The 21,596-nt window shown below is 46.8% G+C and overlaps 1 long non-coding RNA gene across 3 annotated transcripts; it reads left to right on the top strand.

Annotated features, from left to right (window-relative positions):
* Positions 1-6,605: 6,605 nt before the first annotated feature.
* LOC147999619 (uncharacterized) lies at positions 6,606-9,619 on the top strand. 3 transcript variants are annotated; one of them, XR_015644344.1, is made up of 4 exons: positions 6,606-6,744; positions 7,177-7,346; positions 8,682-8,822; positions 9,183-9,619. It is a non-coding gene; the product is annotated as an uncharacterized LOC147999619 (long non-coding RNA). The 3 variants fall into 3 exon arrangements; XR_015644342.1 differs by having other exon boundaries at positions 9,125-9,603; XR_015644343.1 differs by lacking the exons at positions 6,606-6,744; positions 7,177-7,346 and adding an exon at positions 8,143-8,256 and having other exon boundaries at positions 9,125-9,603.
* Positions 9,620-21,596: the final 11,977 nt, after the last annotated feature.

Genomic DNA, 21,596 nt, shown 5'->3' with positions numbered 1-21,596 from the left:
TGAAGACCTGAGTACAGTTTGAAGAACCCATGTAAAAATTCTAGGTGTGGTGGGGTGTGTCTGAAATTCCAGTGCTGGGGAAGTAGACTCCTTAGGAGTCTCCCTGGAGCTCCTCATTGGCCATCTATCCATCCATCCATCCATCTATCCATCCATCCATCCATCCATGCATCCATACATCTATCCATAAACCCATCCTTCCTTCCTTCTATCCATCCATCCATTTATCCATCTATCCATCCATTCACCCACCCATCCATCTATCTTTCCTTCCTTCTATCCATAACCATCTATCTATTCATCCATCCATCTATCCATCCATACATACATACATACATGCATTCATACATCTATCCACACATCCATACATCCATACATCCATCCCTCCAAGCAAAGCCAAGTTCAGTGAGAGACACTGTCTCAAAAACTAAGGCAGAGAAAAATTTAGAAAGACACTGGGCATCAACCTCTGGCCTCCACACCCAAGTGTATACACATGTGTGTGCACTCACAAATCCACTTGTGCATGCTCACACACACACACAAAGACAGGTACACAGGTCTGTAGGTGAACCTAGAATTTTGCTAGCATCTGAATTATTCCTGCATGGGGCTGAAATCCAGATGACATGATACACGGATCAAGTTTGCCAACCCATCTGAGAAGCCACTGAGATGTGCACCGATGTGCACGGTAGCCAAAGAAACATCTTTTTTTCCCCCTCAAGGTGGAAGTTGTGAAAAATGGGAAAAAGAGAAATCCAAGCTGAGTTAAAGGAAGACTCCATCGTCAAATGAGACAAGTTCATCACAGGCTGATATTAAAATTCCAAATGATCTGGGAGATGCAGAGGCAGAGGCCGAGTGGGAGAGGTGAGTGTGCTCCTGGTCTGTCTTCCGGTCAGGCGGGGCACCTGCAAGCTTATTGGGCAATCCATCCATCCATCCATCCATCCATCCATCCATCCATCCATCCCAAGAGCTTCAGAGCTAAAGGGTATGTGCCGAGAAGTCCATGTTGGGCAAGAAAGCAGCTTCCACGGTGATGGGAGGCAGGAGGTTGAAGTGATGGGACTACAACTGTATATACCGATGTCTTCTGTGCTCCTGACTGAACTGAGGGTGTCACCTTCACTGACTGAGTACTCACCACTCCACAAAATCATTGATCCCCAGATAGTATTCTCGAAAAGCAAGAAGTGAACAACAAAAAAGGAAATGACCTAGTAAGTAGTGAAAAGTAAGATTAATCTGTTAAAATACTTAAATAAACACAAATTAAATGTGTACATTAAAATTGTTTCACATGGTCTTTATTATTGTTTATTTTACTTTTGATGTTATCATATAATTACATCATTGTCCATATACCACCTATGGTGGTTAAAGTAGGCTTGGCCCAGGGAGGTGGCATTATTAGGAGAAAGTGTGTCACTGTGGTAGTGGGGTTTTGGGGCTTCCGCCTAACTGCCTAGAAGCCAGTCTTCTGCTGCCTGGATGCTGCCATGTTTCCTGTCATGATGATAATAGACCAAACCACAGAATCTATAAGCCAGCCCCCAATTAAATGTCCTTTGTAAGAGTTCCTTGGTTATGGTGTCTCTTCAGAGTAATGAAAACCCCAACTAAGACACCACTTCTAGCTCTTTTTCAAATTGACAGTCTCTTTTTACATTAATTGTTACAAAAAAAAAAAAAACAAACCTTGAGTTGAAGGGGCTAGAGAACTGTCTCCATGCTTAAGAGCGCAGGATGCTCTTGTAGAGGGTCTGCGTTTGATTTCTAGCATCCACACGGTGGCTCACAACCATCTATAACTCCAGTATCAGGGGACCAAAAAACATTTTTCTTGCCTCCATGAGCACCAAGAACAAATGCAGTGTGTAGGCATGAATGCCGGCAACAGAAACATAAAATAATGGAGATACAGACTTTAGATACAAAGTACCTAAAGGTGCAAGCCTCACTCTCTGTGAGAGACTTCAGAACGAGCACACTCCACAGCTTTCTTAGAGTGCACAAATGAGCAAAGCATTATACCGCGTGAGTTATTTAAAAAACCCGTTTATAGCAACAAGCCAAACACAGTTTAAAAGAAAGCATTAAATAGGACCAAAGAGCTAATGCAGTTGAGAGATATTTCCTTCGGTGAAGACTTACAAGCAACGATCCTTGTCTGTGTAGAAAATATACAAAATAACAAGAGAGTCAGCGAGGAGGCTCAGCAGATGACGACTGATGCCCCCCAGAAGGCCCAGCGAGCTGAGTTCTATCCCTGGAACATGGTGGTGGAGGAAGAGCTGAGTCCTCCTGCTGTCTTCTCCACACGGGTGCTGTGGCACCCAAGATAAGATAGGGCGATAGATAGACAGGCAGGCAGGCAGGCAGGCAGGCAGACACATTATATATATATATATATATATATATATATATATATATATATATATATATATATATATGATGGATAGGCAGATAGATTGATGACAGAATGATTGATAATAAATGATTGATGGTAGATAGATAGATGATAAAAAGATTATAGATAGAGATTGATTGATGATAGATAGATAGACAGACATAGTTTGATAGATAAGTAGATAGGAGATGATAGCTTGGCAGATAGAATGATGATAGATGATAGATTGCTTGATTATAGATTGATTGACAATAGAAGATAGGTTGACTGATGATAGATACATAGATGGATGGATAGATAGATAGATAGACCATAGATAGATAGATAGATAGATAGATAGATAGATAGACAGACAGACAGACAGAGGTGACAGATAGATAGACCATAGATAGGTAGATAGATAGACAGACAGATGACTGAAGGGTAAAGAGAATTTGAAAAATTTATAGTCATAGTGAAAATGTAAAACTTCTCTCTCCTAGAAACTTGAAATCTCCCAGATTCAAGTGTCTAAAGATTAAATTAAGGAGTGTCAATCCAGACCCACGGATTTGTAGACACCCACACGCTCTAACTAATAGGCAGGGGCCTACATTTTGAATGTGTGTGTGAATATGTATATGCACACAGATATAAATATATACATGTACATGTCTGAATTTTTTCTGAAATTAAAAAAGTTATATAACGACCTCAAAAAAAATCACCAGTCATAACTAAAACCTGCTTTTGTGTAAGTCAGAGAGAAAAATCTTACACAGATTTCAAAACTCAGAAATAAGACAGTCTCTGATCACATGGAAAAGCAACTGACCATTACAATGAGGGAGAGGGGCTGACCCTGAGAAGGCTCTCAAGTGTTCTCCTGGCTTACTCTTATCTTAATATAAAAATCAAATGGAAATAAGCAAAAGTAGACAGACAGACAGACAGACAGATATAAAATTTTTGATGTTTCTACTTCGGGGTATGCACCCCCAAAATCAAAGTCACCTGCTGCACACCCATGTCCTATGCCCAGGTGTCACTCACAGGGGCATCTGAGGATGCTACATGCCAACAACACACAGTGGGGTTTATGTCAGCCACAGTCAGGAGCAAACAAGTCAGATTCAGCAAACCGGATATGACTGCAGCTCCCCATGCTGAGCACACTATGGCAAACGGACAGACCCAGAGACAAATGCCTCCTGCCTGTCGTGGGGAAGTTAAGTAAAAGGGTGTCTGCCAGGGATGTGGAGGGAAAGGAGGAGTAGTGGGGGATGGGAAGCATGAAGAAGACCAGAGGGCTTGCGATGGAAATGTCATCACAAACACGCTACTTTCTATGATTAGCACTGAAGCAAGTGTGTAGTAAAGACCTAGAGCCCGCACGGCAAGAGCGGTGATGACCGAGGGATTTATTTAGTTTTATAAACATGTATTAAAAATCAAGGTATAATAAAAGCATGGAAACTAAGCATTTCCCTAGAAAAGCAGGTGTTATTAACTAAACAGGTGTGTGTGTGTGTGTGTGTGTGTATGTGTGTATGTGTGTGTGTATGTATGTGTGTGTGTGACAGAGACAGAGAGACAGAGAGACAGAGAGAGAGAGAGAGCCTTAATAAAGACAGACAAACAACAACAAATAAAAATAAATCAGGGGGTTTGGGGATTTAGCTCAATGGTAGAGGGCTTGCCTACAAGCACAAGGCCCTGGGTTTGGTCCCCAGCTCCGAAAAAAAAAAAAAAAAAAAGTAAAAAGAAAAAGAAGAAAAAAAAATCAGAAAACCAAGCAAGGAGATTCATCTACAGAACAAAAGCTGATTCTATAAGATAACAAGGAGGAGCCTTCAGCAGAGAGAATGAGCAGTTCATGCTCAACAGAGTCAGATGTGCCGAGTCTGAGGTTGCTACGTAGCCTAGAATGACTTTGCACTCCCGATCCTCCTGCTTCCACCTCTCAAGGGCCAAGATCACAGGTGCGTGCCATTGTGGCCAGCTGAAATTACCCTTATTAATGGATCTCCCAAATTTCTCTAACATCAGGTCTCAAGAGTTCAGCACATGTCACCACCACGAACTCCAGCGTCTTCTGCTCTCCCATGATGCTCTGGCCTTTGCCTGAGGCAGCTCTTAGCTTTTTCTTCTCTCCTCCTCAGGAGATGGCAAAATTTACTTCCTTTTATTTGAGGAAAGATAAGCACCATGGATAAGAGAGAAGACTGAAAGTCAGAGTCAAGCTGAGGAGAAAGACATCAAGTGGCTTTCAAGGTGCAGATTGCCTTAAGAGCAGCCCTAATGCATCAAGTGTAGCGGGGAGCTGTCTCAAACTGGCAGTTGTAAAGACTTTCATACAAAGAAAAGACAAGGAGCTGTTCCTCTGGATGTCAACCAGACACCTCTTCTCAGCTGCAGCCTCTTCATAGTGACAGGAGCCACCAAGTCATGTGATCACAGATACACGGTCTTGAGGAAGCAAACTTATAAACAGAGCTCTCCATTCTACAGAGGGGAGACAAATGCTTATCTGTCCATCATAACATATGGCCCGCCTCATCCGAAGGATGCTCAGGATACTCTGCGCAGTTTATAGGCGTCGTTCAAGTGTGTGTATTCCAGGGTCTTGGGGGATACCACGAGATAGACTCCACCTATAAAGTGTTTCCCTTGTGAACACAAGGACCCAACACCAATCCCTCAGGGCCCACCAGATGGCACCTTTGGGATCCAGCAGCAGGAGAGAGACAGACAGGAAGAGCCCAAAGTTCCACACAGCGAGAAACCATGTCTCCAGAAGCCAGATGGGTGTGGCCTAAGGAACACCAGCAGCTGAGATGGTCTGACCTCCAAAGGTGTGCCCACGAGTATGCACACATATGTGTGTACTTACACATATGTACACACACATACGTGAGCACATGCACACACACACACATATCTGGACAGGGCACATAAACTTCTATATAGCTATATTGATTATGAGGATCCAACATCAACCTTCTAGTTGACAGTAGACCGTTCATTCTCTGGTCATTGTGTGGCCTGGCACGCTAACTGGCCAAGTCGCTAACTGGCCAAGTAGGAATGGCTTGGGTTTGAAAGAGAAGCCGCTTTCTTTGGAGGTAGCTGGGCTTGGGTGGGATCGATAGGCTGGAGGTGCTGTGGGCATTGAGGGAAACTATGAGCTGTGAAGCTATAGGGTGAAAGGAACTGACTGGTACAGACACAAGGTGTCAAGCACATTGCTCAGTGTCCCTGGGGACCCAGGGTGAACACTGCTCAGTGTCCCTGGGAAACCCAACTGCCATTTTCAATATTGACGTCAACAGTCTGTCCCCATGTCTCATGATAAGCTCTTTTGGTCTGGGTGATTGCTGGGTCTTGTTGCTCAGAAACAAACTAAAGTCCAACACCTAATCAGTAGAATGAGTGTGTGATTTGTCCCCATCTTAAGAATTCGCTAGAGAAGCATCCCTTCCACTCAGTCGTTAAATGCCTCATATGCATCATTTGTTATACACAGAATACATTAGTAATGGTTTTATATATAAAACACTGATGGTAGAATGCTCCCATCAGAAAGGTGGGTAGGGATGGTCTCCAGGTGAGGGAGATATGAGCATAGATTGAAGCTAGTAATGTAGGGGGTGTGTTGACGTTGCCAGCAGAAGCAAGAAGAAGGCAGGGGGAGGCTGATCTCGGTGAGTTCAGGGCCATTGGGGTCTATATAGAAGTTCCAAGCCAACCAGGAGCTCTACATCGTAGGGCCCTGTTTCTAGAATGGGGGAGGGAGGTGGAGAAGGATGCCTTTGATGATTTTGAGTGAGGTTGTGTTTCACACTTGGGGAATGGAAGCCGGAATAGCTTTGGTAGAGTGCTCAAGGGTAAGGGAGGTGAGAGTAGAGTTGGAAATGAAGCCAAAGCCATACCATTGACATTGGAGTTGTTGGGATCAGAGCCTGGGCCTTGGTGGGCCTAATAAGTCAGGGTCAGCCTCCCCACCTCAACTAAACAGTTAATAGTGTGATGGTTTGAATATGTTCGGCCAGGGAGTGACTATTAGGAGGTGTGGCCTTGTTGGAGTGGGTGTGGCCTTGTTGGAGTGGGTGTGGCCTTGTTGGAGTGGGTGTGGCCTTGTTGGAGCACAAGTGTCACTGTGGGCATGGGCTTTAATACCCTTGTCCTAGATGCCTGGAAGCTGTCTTCTCCTGTTTGCTTTCAGAACAAGATGTAGAACTCTCAGCTCCTCCTGCATCAGGCCTGCCTGGATGCTGCCATACTCCCACCCTGATAATGGACTGAACCCCTGAACCTTGGACATGGTGGCCACAGCAGTAAAACCCTAAGTAATCATTAGGTTAAGATGGACCCGTGGAGGGGGGGAAAGCAGACAAAAAGGTGTATTTAATGGGGCCACACGGAGAACAGGAACAAAAATGAGGACCAGTGACTCTCCCAAACCATCTGTGGGGTACTGTTATAAGGTGCAGGTTTATAAACGACAAGAGAAATGCATAGCTAAGCAGCCCTGGTCAAGGTGTGGTCCTGCCCATCACCAATCAATCACAGTCTCAGCTCCGGTCTGACAGGTTGTGAGAATCTGTGAAATCGCTTCCTGGGAGACGAGCTCCCCCTCTGTGTACACCAGGCTTTGACATTTTTCTTTTCCTAGCATGAGATTTCCAAGAAATTCCAATATCTTGGATTCTATTGTTTTTAGTCTGATCGTCAAAAGAAGGCACACAAATGTCTCTTTAGAATGTCTTTATTCTTGCCAGATGGTCACAGCACAGAGGAACTAGATTTGGATGTTAGTGGAGACTAGAAGTCTCTGGAGGTCCTGGAGAAGGCCACAGTCAATGTCTGACTAGTTGCTGAACAGAAACTTCCCAACTGACCGGAGTGGGATGCAAGAGAAGGGCAGACTGGCTGGTCCTACAGGATTCAGGCAAGACACCGAGTGGCTGTCACCACATTGGCGGTGGTGGGGGACGTGAAAAGTGGGAGAACTTGGGACGGGTTCCAGATGCAGAGCTCACAGGATGTGCTGAGTTAGATGTGATATTTGAGAGGGAAGGAAGACTTCAGAATGACTCTGAGAATTTTGGCAGAATGAAATTACCATCTACTGAGATGGGAAAGGCTGAAGAGAAGTTTAATAAGAAGTAAAGAATTATAATTTTCACACACAAATTCAAAGCTAAGATTAGGCATCTGCGGAGGTGTCCAGGAGCCTGACGGTTACATCCATTAAAGCTCAGAGGAGAAGAGGGTTAGAGAGTGGTCCTGTTGCATGGAAATGAGATCATTTGAGAGAGAGAGAAGGGGAGAGACACCAAAGCAGAGTTCCAGAATATGGGAAGAGAAGTATTGGGCGACAGGAGCTAAGACAGGACTCTTATGAGCTGGTGCCAGCCAGAAGCGTTTACTGTCCCCCTGTCACCAAGAAAGAGGGAAGAGCCAAGGGGGCCATGGTGACTGAGCATAAGGCTGCACCACTAACCTGGGATCTGGCAATACCCATGGTTACAATGAGAGCCAGGCTAGGACAAAGGAAGGCAGAGAGATAAATTGGGAGAAACTGCTAACTAAATGTGCCTACAGGTACAGCCGTAGTGAACGACTGGGAAAAGCAAGTAAGTGCAGAATAAGAGATTTGGTGGCGTTCTGGGGTGGGAGGAGCCAGGGCGGGGCAATCAACAGATTGTGAACGTGGTGTTGCTTGTATGGCGTAGTGCCCTGAGAGAGCTCAGACTGGCGAATAGCTTAGTCCTTGGCTCTGAGGATTCTGAGCATGTAGCAGGAAGCATGTTACAGCATGACGGATAGGAAACAGATGGAGTGGTGGACCGGGCCTTGTAAGTAACCTTTGAGGCACACCCCTCGTGTGTACTTCCTCCATGTAGGTCTCACCTCTTAAAGCTTCCAGAACCTTCCAAATTCGCGACACCATCTGTCGAAGATTGCTTCTAATGCTTTGATTCAATTGGGAATCTGCAGGTCCACACGCTTTATAAAGGTCCTTGTCCCCAATTGGTTTTTAATTGATCAATAAAGATGCCAGTAGCCAATGGACCTAGGGTAGCAGGCGAAGGATTAGAAGTGCCCAGTCATTGAGTTAGCAAAGACAGTTTTAAAAAATTAGCTAGTGTGTGTGTGTGTGTGTGTGTGTGTGTGTGTGTGTGTGTGTTACATTTGTAGATCTAAAGAACTAGTGGGGGTTGGCTGGAAGTGAGTGACTGGTTGGGAGCATAAAGCAGAGGCACTAAAGTCACCACTACAGCCATCCAGGAAAACAAGATCACAGGGGCGCGAAGCAGCTGGTCACCCAGAGAGACTACCATGGCGGATACTTGGTTCATTTCCACCTTGCTATTCTATCCGGGGCCGCAGCGCACGGAGTGCTGCCGTGCGCATGCTCAAGGTAGGACTTCCCCTCAAAATTAAACCAATCAAAAACTCCCTCACTGACATGCCCAGAGGTCTGTCTCCTAGGTGATTGTAAATCTTGTCGAATTGACACTATAAACCACCACAAAGACCTCGCCTACCTGAATTGTAACAGACACAGGGATATCCACTGCCCTGTTAATCTTTCCATATTTCAACGAGACACAAACCTTGTAGATAATGTGTATTTACCCCACATTGAAAAGCAGTTCCAGTCTCTTTAAAAAAGGAAGTGGGAAACACCGTGGAGCTAAATATCTTAATTTTGCTTTGCAGATGTTGTCACAGTATGCGGGTTCATGATTGCTCGTGTGCCTCGTGTGTTCTTTTATAGATGTAAAAGCGTGTCGCGACCAACATGAAGCGCAAACTCTTAAATAATATTGATGACATTTCAGAGAAATCTGTAGACTTTGCCATCGGTGTGGGACTGCTGCACAGAAGTTCCCTCTAGGAGGGAGGCTGGGGCTCAGGAGACTCAAGAAGCAGAAAACCTTCCCAAGAAGTAGAAACATGCAAAGTTCCCCAGGGGGTAGCAGGGTTATAAATCTGTAAGCAGCTGCTGGGAGGGCGAAGCTCCGACCAGCCTTTGTGCTGAGAGGAAACCCTGGGACCCGTCAAGCTGCCTGCAGGTTGTGGAGGGAGCTTGGGGTACAGCTCTTGTGGGCTATCACCCATGAGATTTTCCCTGATGCACCCAATCCTGGAAACAGAGCCTCGCCCATGCTCAAGTTAGCAACCCCCCTTAAGAATCAACACTTCGCCAAGTTGGATTTTGGTGTGATCATTGCTTCGGTCCGCCATCGGTTCCCTTTCTGAGATAAGTAGACATGCGTGCTCTGTCTCCCCCCTGGTAAAGTCTCACACACAGAGGGGACCCAGAAAGGCTCCTGCAAGGATGGGGATCATAAACACCAGGCTCACATACACATAGGAGGATGGTCAAGATAGCATCAGGATGAGGTTACACAGCATGGAGTTAACAAGAGGCAAATGTGAGTGTAGAGAAGAATTCCCAGGATCGACTGTTGCCACCAAGGATGGTACAGTTGAGCAGAGCGGTTCTCTCTTGTCTTAGAAAGGCAGGGCTCCCTGAGTACTCAGGACAGATCCACTCCCAGGCTGAGGGCTTCTCAGAGGCAGTCCCAAACAGCAGGAACTTTTTTTTTTCTTTTTTCTGGAGCTGGGGACTGAACCCAGGGCCTTGTACTTTCTAGGCAAGCGCTCTACCACTGAGCTAAATCCCCAACCCCCACAGCAGGAGCTTTTAAACAACGTTGGGGTCCTACTCCACACCTGCGGAATCCGAGCTCCTGAGAAGAAGGCTTGCCCCACTCTGCTGAAAAGCTTCCTAGGTAGCTGGACTTTGCCTCGGGGACCCAGAAACACATTTCTAGCTCCAACATCCCATCAGGTGAAGACAGAAAAGAAACCCCAGTAGCAAACTATTGTGTCCTATTTTGGTACCAGAAAGCAGCGGCATCACGGATGCAGAAATGTTACTGGGAAAAGCATCTCCAGGTGGACGAGGCGGCTCACACACTTGCTGCCACACCTGAAGACTGAGTTCCATCCCTGGGACCCACCCAGTGTGAGGTCAGGACTGAATCCCACAAGCTGTCCTCTGACTTTCATGCAAACTTCATGGCAGGTATGCATATGCACATAACTGCAGCATTAAAAAAAAAAGTGCCTCTGGGATGCCTGGTGATTCCCTTCCCTGCACCGCATCTACCTGCAAACTCGTTTGCTAGAAAACTTTACCAGCCTTCCTGGAGCTCTTCCGTTGCCCTAATTCGCTATGAGGAAGGGAGAGGCAGTCGTGCACACAGAACAGAACACACGGACATGGGATCCTCTGGGCAGATGTGAGGGTCTAGAGCAGTGTGTGCTTAGCTTTCTATTCATCCCAGGCTGTCAAATCTCACCCTCATGTTCCCTGCAGTGTCCCCTGAAGATCTGGAGCACCTGTAACTGGGAGATTTCTGTGGGTATCAATCTGTATTGATGGTCTGCTATCTTTGTTTTTTTTCCTCCTTGTGGTGGTTTGAATAGGTTTGGCCCTTGTAGACTCCTGTGAATGCTTGGTCATAGGGAGTAGCACTATTCAGGGGTATAGACTTATTGGAAGAGATGTGACCTTGTTGGAGGAAGTGTCACTGGAGGCTGGCTTTGAGGTCATATGTGTTCAAGCTATGCCCACTGGTGCTCACAGTCTCCTTCTGCTGCCTGTGGATCAAGGGGTAGAACCCTCAACTCCTCCAGCTCCCTGCCTACCTGCACGCTGCCGTGCTTCCCACCACGATGACAATGGAATAAACCTCTGAGCTTCCCGCCATGACGATAATGGACTGGACCTCTGAAACTGTAAGCCAGCCCCAGTGGAATGTTTTCCTTTTAAGAGTTGCTATGGTCATGGGGTCTTTTTACAGCAATAGAAACCCTAAGACACACTTTAAGCTTCCAGACATGATATCCAAAGCAACATTTCACACCATCACACGAATCCCTGGTATAGTCTTGGGATTGAGGCAAAGACAGGCAGGACAGGAGCTCAATGCTTTGCTATTACCTTCTCTCCCAGGGCTATAGCGAGGATGGAATTCCAGCCAGGGAAGCCTGCAAGCCTCATTTTTTCATAAGAGAAAGGTGGAATTTAGGGAGCTACCAAGGGTTTGTTCAAGAACAGTCATGAAGGACTTGAGTTGGCAAACACTGGTCCCCAGTCCTATGCCTTCTACCCCAAGCAGTCCTCTCCATGAGGAAACCCAAATTGTGGAATAAAACAGATTAAAACTCTAGAAATGAATTAATTAATTAACTAATTGTTTTAAAAAGAGGGGCTGGAGAAATGGCAGCGAGAAAACAGTTAGGAGGGAGAGGCTATGAAACCTCCAGGCCTGTGCCCAGTGACAGACTCCCTTCAGCAAGGCTCCACCTCTTCAAGGTTCCACAACCTCTCAAAACAGCGCTATCAAACCATAACACTCAGAGTGAATGTGGGAGCCTCATCTGTTCTGATGGAGGTGCTGTCCTCTGGAAGAGTTTCGGTCCCTGTCACAAGATGCTTATTGCCCTGTCCCTCCTGATGTAGAAGGTGATTGCAGAAAGGAGCGAAGGTCAGCAGGAGTTTGGGGTAGTGACTGGAGACCCCTAGTGGTCAGAAAGCATGTTGCAAGGGTTAACAACTGACCAGTGTTGTATTAAATATTTAATTCCTGGTCTAGGGTTTCTACCCCACTTTTTGGTTATTGAGTTCCCAGATTAAACACACACACACGCACACACGCACACACGTGCGCACACGCGCGCACACGCGCGCACACACGCGCACACACGCGCACACACGCGCACACACGCGCACACACGCGCACACACGCGCACACGGCTTTTAGAGCCGGGCAGATATCTACCCTCCATGCTGTTAGAATCTACTTTCCTATCGATAACCCCGAGTTATTACTTACTATGTTTCACCTGGGCTGCTCTTAGCTCCGATTGGCTAGCCCACATGGCTACATTTTTTTTTTTTTTTTGGTTCTTTTTTTCGGAGCTGGGGACCGAACCCAGGGCCTTGCGCTTCCTAGGTAAGCGCTCTACCACTGAGCTAAATCCCCAACCCCACATGGCTACATTTTTATGGCTCAGCTAACCCACCGCGGCTCTCCTTACCCCTCTCCTGCATGTTCTTCCTCCCTCACAGGTCCTCCTCCAATCCAACCCTCAAAACCTAAACCCCACCTATATCTCTTCTGCCCAGCTATTGGCTGTTGACATCTTTATTTGCCAATCAGAAATAACTTGGGGGCAGGGTCACTTATGTGAAGACTCTCTTCTTGTCTCTAGGGCAACCAGTTTGGGGGGCCAAAATTAGCGTTAGGATACAAGTGGCTTCAAGTCAACCCACTACAGACCAGTGGATTGTTAGGTCTCTGCAAATCATGACAATATCTTAGTTCTTCTTGTCTTAGTGTCTTTGTCCTTAAATGAAGAGAAGAGAGATTTAGTGGTCTTGGAAAGCAACCGTGTTATGTGCAGAGCTGGGCACGTTTAAAGTAGGAACGGAGAGCAACACAAAAGAAGGCAGAATTGTCAGGCTTCCCTGTGCTCACCAGATGTCTGTGTTGTGGTGACAAACGCCCTAGAGAAACAACTTATAAATCAGAAAGGTTCGTTTTGAGTCGTGGCTTCCTTCCATGTTCGGCAGGATTCTTTGCAGTGCACATGAGCTAAGAGTGGATATCATGGTAGCGGGGACACATGGCACTGGCTGGCCAGGAGACGTAGTGTCCCTGAATCATTTGGCTCCATCCCTCCTCCCTCTCTAGGTCCAGCCTAGGGGATAGTGACGCCCACATGCAAGGCAGATTCTCTCTACTTAGGTTAATTATCTCAGGAAACACTCTCTCTAACAGCTGTTTCCAGGGGATCATTTCAATCCAGTCAAGGTTAGCCATCATGGTTACCCATCAGGCACCTGTAAACTAAGTGTAGAGTCTGTGCATTTAGACAAAGCTGCAGCCCTTGCTGAAAGACTACACCTGCTCCCTCACTAAACAATGGTCAGAGAATTATGCCAACACTTACCGTTTTCTTCACTAAGGGACTTATTAGAGCAGGGCTGGGGGTCAGCTTCGTCAGTAATGTGTGTGCTGCAGGACTACAAGGATCACCACCAGACCCATGGGAAGAGCCTGGACCTGACTTACACCCACAATATCACCTCTGAGAAGATGACAGGCAAACCCAGGTCCCAGTGAGGGACTCTGCTTCAAAGATGGACAGTATCCAAGGAAATGGCACCTGTGGCTGGCCTCTGATGTCCATGTGAACCTGCACACACATGTATGCCCATCCGCAGACACATACACAACTACAATACAAGAGAGTGTGTTCTGGTAATGAGGAATCTGACATAGTTGAGGGGTATTAAGGAATCCCATCATCCCAGCAACCCTCAAAATGTTTTGTTTTGTTTTGTTTTGCCCACTTTCTCCACAAGTAAAGTCTGATTCTTTCTTGGGTAGAGAAATCGTCATTGACCTTGAATTGATCACATGCTACTCAGGGGTTTTTTGGTTTTGGTTTTGTTTTTGTTGTCTTTGGTTTTTTGTTTGTGTGTTTGCTTTTTTTTACCCCAGACATCCTGCAGCGATGACCAGACTAGAGAAGAGTAGAAGGTGTTAGTTTAAGTCTGGAATCAGGAGTTTCTTGACATCTTGAGAATCATGAGCTTGTCAAGGATGCTGATCCAGTTTAGCTCTGACAAGAGCTAAGAGGGCATCACTGTTTGAATAGGAAAAAAGTCCACCCTAGCCTCCCGATTTAAGTGGTTGGTCCTCAGATTGAGGGAGAAGTTCTGGAAACAAGGAATGGTATGACCAGAGCTGTTAGGTTACTAGCCTGGACCCTGGCATCCATAAAAAGCTAGGCTGTACCACCTGTTCTCCCTAGGCCAATTAAACAGACAAGGAACAGGCAACGGGAGGAGGAACAAAGGGGTGCAGTAACTTCCTCCCAAGTTCATCATCAGAGTCCTGACAGGAGGTTTAGGTCGAATACAGAGCAAGAGTGTGCATAGCTGGTCAAGTGTGGCCCCTCCCATCACTGACCATCCTCCTCTCAGCCCTGGTCCGGCAAGTTGTCAGAGCTGTGTGACATCTCTCACTCTGGCTGGTGCCAGGCTTCACCCTTTTCCTTCTACAAGAAACTCCTGGGAAATTCAAATTTCTTGAAGACTACTACTTTAATAGTCTGGTGGCCAAAGAGAGGGACGAAGTCTCTCTTTAGAATACTTTCGCTCCCATGAGGATGGTTACAGCAGCTGGCTGAGCAGAAGGAAGGAGGTCACCAAGTGCAGGTTTTTGGGAGTGGTTATACCTATTTCCTGTCTTGCTCCCCACTTCCTGGGAGTGATGCCTAGACCTTCCTGTGGTGATGGACTGAACCCAAATAAACTTTCCCTGCCTTAATTTGCTCTTTGTTAAATGCTTTCTCACAGCTGTGTAAAAGTAACTAATTCAGGGCTTCAAAAAGATCCACTGGTCCTCATGTCCTGTAATACTGCCACCCACGCATGCCTGCCACTCTTTAGAGGACAAGCCAGCTCCCCCACTTCCCTCCTACCCTTTATACTCCGAGCAAAGGTCAGCATTGGGTAGGAGTGATGGCTGATCTTCCTTGTCAATTTAACTGGATCTGGAATTAAGTGAGACACACGCTCTGCGCTGGTCTGCGTGGGCATTTCCAGGAAGGATTATTGGGGAGAAGATAGAAAGACGGCCTCAGGAAAAGTGATCTGTCGTTTCCTGCCCACATTTACCGGACTTCTGCAGCTGCAGCCACCGCTGGCCTTCAGTGATATTATAGACTCAGCTTCTTCATCCTTACAAGGAGGACTGAAGATCAGCAGTGTCCCTCAGGGGATTCCCCGGGTCTCTAGCACCGTACTGGGGGTTCTGAGGCACTAGCCTTGTGACCCGAGTAGCTGCAGGTCTCAGTCTCTCTAATATGTGGATGGTGATGCTGTACTGTGCAGGCCCTGGCATAGTAAGCCAAGCTATGTGCATATGCAGTCCGTCAGTTCTGTCCCTCCCTAGAACACACCCCACCCCCACCCCGGACACAGAGAGGAGGGAAGAGGGAAAGTGCGAGCTTTAGATAATTTACAGCCTCATGCTTATTTCTTTCAGAATTAAGGTTGCCTGTATACATTTGGGAGGAGACAGGAGAAAACAGAGCACAATGTAAGAAGGAAATTACAGAGGAGGAACAGAAAAATCTCTTTGAGTTGCTACCTCCACTTAAAATATTTAGCAGAAAGAGTGGGTGTCGGGCAGAGGAATTGGAAACAATGTTGCCGTACAAGAAGCCAGGGGTTAGCTTCTTCTCTCCTGCCTGCCAGCCTGGGACTCTGGTTACAGGTCAGCTGCAGGCCAGATAAGCCTCTGCAAACCTCTGCTGAGAAGGGTCCTAGGAGAACTCTTGCTTCTCCCCAGGAGACCAGGTCCTTGCTGAGCTGACAGCACTGACCACCAGGTTCCTTTCCTAAAACCATGCAGAACTGGTTCCCAGAGAATGATAGGCAGACAAAGGCACAGGAACAAGGACCCCACCCTCTTTACAAAGTCTGCTGTCCCCCTGTGGCACAACACAGCCCCCAAACTGCTCTCTAGAGCGTCAGAATGTGCAACCACGTCATCCCAGACCTTGCACCAGCAGCACCTTCTGGAAGGATGGTGCAGGAGAGTACTAAGCTCCTGTCAGACACTGGTGGGCTCACTTCAGAGGAGGGCTTCTTGTGGTGCCATAGCTCTGTGTGCGTTTATATTCTATAGGGATGGGGGTAGACCTGGGAGCTCACAAGTTAGACAACCATTATCCCCCCTGGTCCACATCCCTAGTCCTCTTTGTAAGTTCTCACTGTGTGACTGCTTCCCCCATCAGCTCATCCGTTATCTAAGCAGGATGCTGATGCTTGGTCTATGATGAATGTTCAACAAATGGTCGTCCCCTTCTTTCCAGTGTCACCTCTTCCAGAGCGGTAGAGTTTAAATTTCACCATAGAGCCAGGTAGTGGTGGTGCCTTTAGTCCCAGCACTTGGAAGGCAGAGGCAGGCAGATCTCTGAGTTTGGTGCCAGTCTGCTTTATAGAGTTCCAGAGAAACCCTGCCTCAAAATAAAATAAACTGAACTAAAATAAAATAAAATATCAGTAATAAAATATCAGTATTGACTTTGCCACCTATCTTTATATTTCGACAAATACCCTAATGTGCTAGTAAGAAATAGCTATTTGTTCTTTATTCCAAATTTCTGGTAACATTTCTCAAGCTCTAAGAATTTCCTGACTTACACTGAGGTAGCTTGTGTGTGTGTATGTGTGATGTGTGGTGTGGTGTGTGTGTGTGTGTGTGTGTGGTGTTTGTGTGTGTGAGTGTAAGTGTGTATGTAAGTGTGTGTGTGTGTGTGTGGTGTGGTGTGGTGTGTGTGTGTGGTGTGTGTGTGATGTGTGGTGTGGTGTTTGTGTGTGTAATGTAAGTGTGTATGTAAGTGTGTGTGTGTTGTGTGGTGTGGTGTGTGTGTGGTGTGGTGTGTGTGTATGTGTGGTGTGTGTGTGTGTGGTGTGGTGTGTGTGTATGGTATGTGTGTGTGTATGTGTGGTGTGTGTGTGTGTGTGTGTGTGTGTGCACGCGCGCCTGTGCACAGGTGAGCACATTATTGTCAAGCCAGAGAGTAACCCTGAATGTCATTCCTCAGGGAGAACTCAGTTCTTGTTGCCCACCTTGAATTTCGTTTTGCTCTGACCTGGAACTCTTCAGGTAGACCTGGCTGACTGGACAGAGACCCCTAGAGATCCATAGTCTCTGCCTCCCTGGTGTAGGATTACAAACACAGTCTATCACACCATGGACTCTAGGAACCAGGAACTGAATTCCAATCCTAATGACAAGTACCTTATCAATAAGGCACCTTCCCAGTATCCACCTTTCGTTATTCTTAATAAACCCCTTTCGAGAATACCATCTATGCTAATGAGGTGACTCTTGATTGGTCCCTAGACAGTTTCAGGCCAGGGCCCGGTTGTCTGGGAGACAGCCCTGGGAATAGCATCCCTTCTATAGGGACACAGAGAGGGCTGGAGAGTGAGCTCCTTCCTGTCCAGTGCCTGGGATTTCCTCAGCTCTGTCTGCGTGATGGAATCTCTGTAGACACACGAGGCAGAGTTTGGAGAGGTGCAGGGTTGGAGAAAGCACAAGGTGCTTGGGAGAAGAGCCTTGAGCCTGGAGTGAATGTGGAAGCAGGGCTCTACCCCTGTCCTCTAGCACCTCGCTGGTGCACCAGTCTCTTCCACCCCAGAGTTATACATGTTTTGTTGTAGTTACCATCAGAGTGGACTGACTATGTTGCAGTTTCTGCAAGCTGTCCTTACAACTTACCAAAACCAATGGGGGCAGTTAAGGGAAGCCAAGTTTTATTTACAGTCACACCAGAGAGGCATTTGGACAATCTTGCAGTGGCCTTACCAGTAAGGGTCACTTTGTAGGCATGAGTCCTTGAACTAGGAGCATCCGAAACAAACTCAAGGCAGCTAAACTGAGTAGGGCACACAGTAAGTCTCAGAGGCCCACACCGAATCCATGCTGGAAACATATGAACAGCTGTTTATAAAGTCATTCTCACCTCGGGGACACAGTTCAGTTGGTCAAGTGCTCACCCGGTCGGATGAGGCCCTGGTTTGATTCCCATCCTACCTCACCCAGGTTAATGGCCACATTTATAACCCCAATATGCTTCAAGTAGAATTAGAAAGGAAAAGTCGCTATAGAGTTTGAGGCCAGTTTGGGTACATGATACTCTGGAGAGAGTTGGGGGGATTTTGTTTTTAATTAAAAACAAACAAGTTATAATTTAACACAAACAAATAAGGTGACAGCTGGGGTATGTCTAAACTGGTAGAGAGCTTGTCTAGCCTATGTAAAGACCTGGGTTCGTCCCCAGTACTGCATAAACTGGGCATGGCTCCATGAACCTGTAATCCCAGTATTTAGAAAGAAGAAGGAGAATCAGGAGTTCAAGGTTACCTTCAGCTACACAGTGAGCTCAAGGCTAGCCTGGGCTACCTGAGACCCTGTCAAACCAGCAAACAAAAACAAACACAGGGTTAAGAGACCACTTAGCAGGTTAAAGTGCTTCAGTACAGGCCTTAACACCTGAGTCTTATTCCCAGAATCCACATGAAGCCAGAAGAAAACTGACTCCATGAAGTTGTCCTCTGGCCTTCTCCACATATGTGCTATGGCACCCAGATCCAACATGTGCTCACACACAGGCATATGTGTACACACATGCACATACATGCATATGTGTGCGCTCACACATGCACACACACAACATATGCACACAAAAGCACTCTCACATGCACATGTGCACATGTGCACTCACACATGTGCATAGACACATACACACACACGCACACATACATCCCCCCCCACACACACACAATGAAATTTTAAAGTACACATTTAAAATCAAACAAAAAGAAACAAACAAAACAGTAAAGTAAGATGAGAAAATAATTTTTCACTCTCCAAGAACTAGTAAGGGATTTGTGTTTGATGCTTAAGAAAGCTATTAGATTATTGGCAGAAAGTATGAATTAGCCATTCATAGAACCAAAGCGCTAACAAGTACTAAGCTATATGTTTAAGTGGTGCATCTTATATAAAGTCAGCGTTAGTCATAAAGAAAACTTACTTAAATCAGACAATACTGAGGGACATTATGGAAAAGTCTCACAAGGCATCGTGGCATGGATCAGTCTACTGGCTGGGACCTTGGTACCAATTACCTGTCATCCTGAACAGGTACAGAAGCACCTAGAACATACATGGTAGACAGAGGTGAGAAACAGTGCTGTGTCTAGTCTGGGCCAGGAGGCAATGAGGGCTTGTGCCTGGTAGAGGCAGAGGTGTGGAATGAGAACTTGCAAAGCAATGAACAACACAGGGGCCTTGGGTAGAATAAGAGATTGTAACCCCATTTAGTGAGATAAAAATCTCGGGTAAGAAGAGCCACTGGGCGTGTTGTTGAAGGGGGTTCTCATCCCAAGGCAGCTTCAGGCTTGGGAGACGGCTCCGTTGGGAAAGTGTTTGTCTCACAGTCATGAAGACCCAAGCTCAACCAATGCCTTCCACTTAAAAACCTGGGCATTGCGAGACATACCTGTGGGAAAATTCTACTAATTAAGATCAAAGTCCACCATGACTGGATAGTCTCTGAGCTCTGCACAATATGGGAGACACTTCTCTGGCAGGGTTTCTCTGAGGCTCCCTTCGTCAGCAAACTTTCTCCTTCTCTGGCCCCGACACTTAACCTCTACCTGAGACATGTCAGGCAGCCTCAATCAGTTTATAGGATCAATTTATTTCTCCTGACAAAACCGGTCATCACCTTGAGATTCCTAAAATGCTTTCTCATGCTAATGAGGAAACCTAGCTATTCTAAGCCTCCAGCCAATGACCTTTACCCACTTGGGATGTCCCTACCCTCGGTCCCCTGAAACTTTATAAGCCTTTGATCACTCTAAGTAAGGTTGGTCTGCCTACTGACTGTGGTTCGTTCACTCACAGGGCTTCCCAAACCCCTGTTCAACATCTCCGCTCACACTGCCCTCGTAGATTGTATCAGTCTATGGTCAGTATGGGGAGACCCACACACACCTGTAATTCCAAGGCTGGAAACACAGAGACAGAAGATCCCAGAGGCTCACCGGCCAACCAGCCTAGCTTTATTGGTGAGCTGCAGGCCAATAAGAGACCCTATGTCCCAGGAGATGAGGCATTCCTGAAGATGACACCAAGGCTGTCCTCTCGTTTTTACCTGTGTGCACATGCCCCCGCAACATGTACATTCTCAAACATGAGCATGCACTACAAATTCACATATGTGCATTAAAAAACAATGACTCAAGTCCTCTGCTCTCCTGGGACACAATTGCTGAAGCTTTACCTCTCTGATCTTCCCTTTCAGCCTCAGCTGGAAAAGTCATTCACTGGTTTTCCCTATTTATTCCCTCATCGAGTACTTGGTGGGGAGCCACCGTGTTTTAGAAGCCATCCTGAGAGGGTCGGTCCCATAGTGAGACAGTGAGGTACACTTAGTGGGGCAGGGGATCCCACTAAGTGTCTTCTAAGAGCCTTCAGGTGACCTTAAACATTCCCGGAGGTGGGGGTACCAGACGAGACTTCGCTCCCAGTTAAGATGGTGAAATGGTCGCTTTTGTGTCTGTAATGAATACCCAGCATTCTTTCAGGGTAGGAACAGCTGGGTCCATCTGGCTACCCTCACTGTGTGTGTGGCCTTCTCCTTCCCATAAGTTCCCTTTCCATGGGAGGTCTACTGCTCTGACACATCCGGGTGGGGCCGGGGGAGGGGCATCCAACCTGGTCACCAGTTTGTCTATACAGCAGCGACCCTGGCATCATGGGCACCTCATTTCACCAGGTCAACACAACCACTTGGCCACACAGCAAGCTCCAGTAGCCATAGATACCACACTGTCCTGCCAAAACAGGCACTATTAACCTATCAAGGAAAGCCCTCATTGCTGGCCTCCCAGTGGCCCACTCTCTCTGTTAACATAATGTCCACCCTGCTGAGGTGGTCCACTCTGCCTGTTATCATGGCCATTTTGGTCCCATTCCTGAACAGCTTTCTCATGGTGTTCTGTCTACAGCCTTGTCAGTCAGCAGTGAATGCACAGCATCCCCCTGGGAGGAGGAGGAGGGGGGAGGGGAAGGGAGAGGGGGAGGGGGGAAGAAGAGGAGGAAGAAGGGGGGAGGAGGGGGAGGAGGAGGGAGAGGAGAAGGGGAGGAGGAGGGGGAAGAGGAGAAGGACTACGACAACAACAATGACGATGACGAGTGTCATCTATATTGAGTTGGTGACTCCCTTTCCTGTTCTGGGAGTTTCAGGAGAAACTTGTGAGCCCAGAGCATATGGGCTCTTTTCTGTCAGGTAGATAATGCATGGATGTTTCATTGTTGATTGTTTTTCTCCAGCAACTCTGCAGAATCACAGGGCATGTGGACCTGAAGTAACTTCCCCCCTGGCATGGATTAATTTACCTGGATGTGATCGGTAGTTAATGTGCACAACCTGAACAGGGAAACAACGTCATGGGAGCTGTGATTGTGACTAAGGAACCAGGGGGACTCGGGACGGATCCAAGGGGTCCTCTGCTCAG

Source organism: Rattus norvegicus, chromosome 19 (genome assembly GCF_021556685.1).
Source record: "Rattus norvegicus strain SHRSP/BbbUtx chromosome 19, alternate assembly SHRSP_T2T, whole genome shotgun sequence".
NCBI classification, from domain to species: domain Eukaryota; kingdom Metazoa; phylum Chordata; class Mammalia; order Rodentia; family Muridae; genus Rattus; species Rattus norvegicus.
This window is presented reverse-complemented; position numbering and strand designations above follow the sequence as displayed.